The sequence below is a fragment of the Gadus chalcogrammus genome, chromosome 1, assembly GCF_026213295.1.
Source record: "Gadus chalcogrammus isolate NIFS_2021 chromosome 1, NIFS_Gcha_1.0, whole genome shotgun sequence".
Classification (NCBI taxonomy): Eukaryota; Metazoa; Chordata; class Actinopteri; order Gadiformes; family Gadidae; genus Gadus; species Gadus chalcogrammus.
The window spans coordinates 17,915,320-17,916,082 of NC_079412.1; positions in this window are offsets into that span (position 1 = coordinate 17,915,320).

Below are 763 nucleotides of genomic sequence, written 5' to 3' on the forward strand. Positions count from 1 at the left end.
GACGGTACCGGTAGATCTGCATGGACTTTCATTGCAGTACTTACAGCTCCGTATCCCATTGCTGGATCATACTCCTCCTCAGGATCATATGGTCGATCAAAGTCGTGGTCCTCCTCCTCCATCTCTTTGATTTTAGATTTCTGCCCGTACTGTTGAACAATGGGATCTACCATTGGGCGAGTTGTTTGAGATTTATAAAGAGGCATAGTAGCACAGACTGTTGGTACTACAGAGCTGCTCTCAGCAAGCCCCGCTGCGTCAGATGGCTTACCTCCAAACAGGCTTTTTAGGATGGTCTGCAATGGTGTTTTATGAGCTGAAGTTGCACTGGGATTATTTTCAGAATTTGCCGTTATGATAGATTGATTAGAAGAAGCAGGGCCTGAGGTAGGAACAGGGAGTGTCCTTCTGTTTGATGGTATTGAGGAGTTTGACGAAATGGTTAACGTGCCAGAGACAGCAGGAGAGGGAGGAGGTGAACAGGGGATAGGGGTTTCTGGGTCATAGGGTTGGAATATGTCTAGTTTGTCAGAGCCATAAAGAACTGGGGGTTTGGGCATCCACATGGGGTCTTTGACCGCTTGAACTTTGGGTCTTTTCTCCTCACTTTCTGGTTGTAAGCATCCTGGTCGCTTGGGTTTCTGAATAATTGCAAGCCCAAGAAGGAGATTGGGACGGTTCTTTTCAAGTCCTACGAAAAAATATTACGCAATATAAATACATTTTACATAAATTAAAATGCTTTTATCTAAAGTGACTTTGA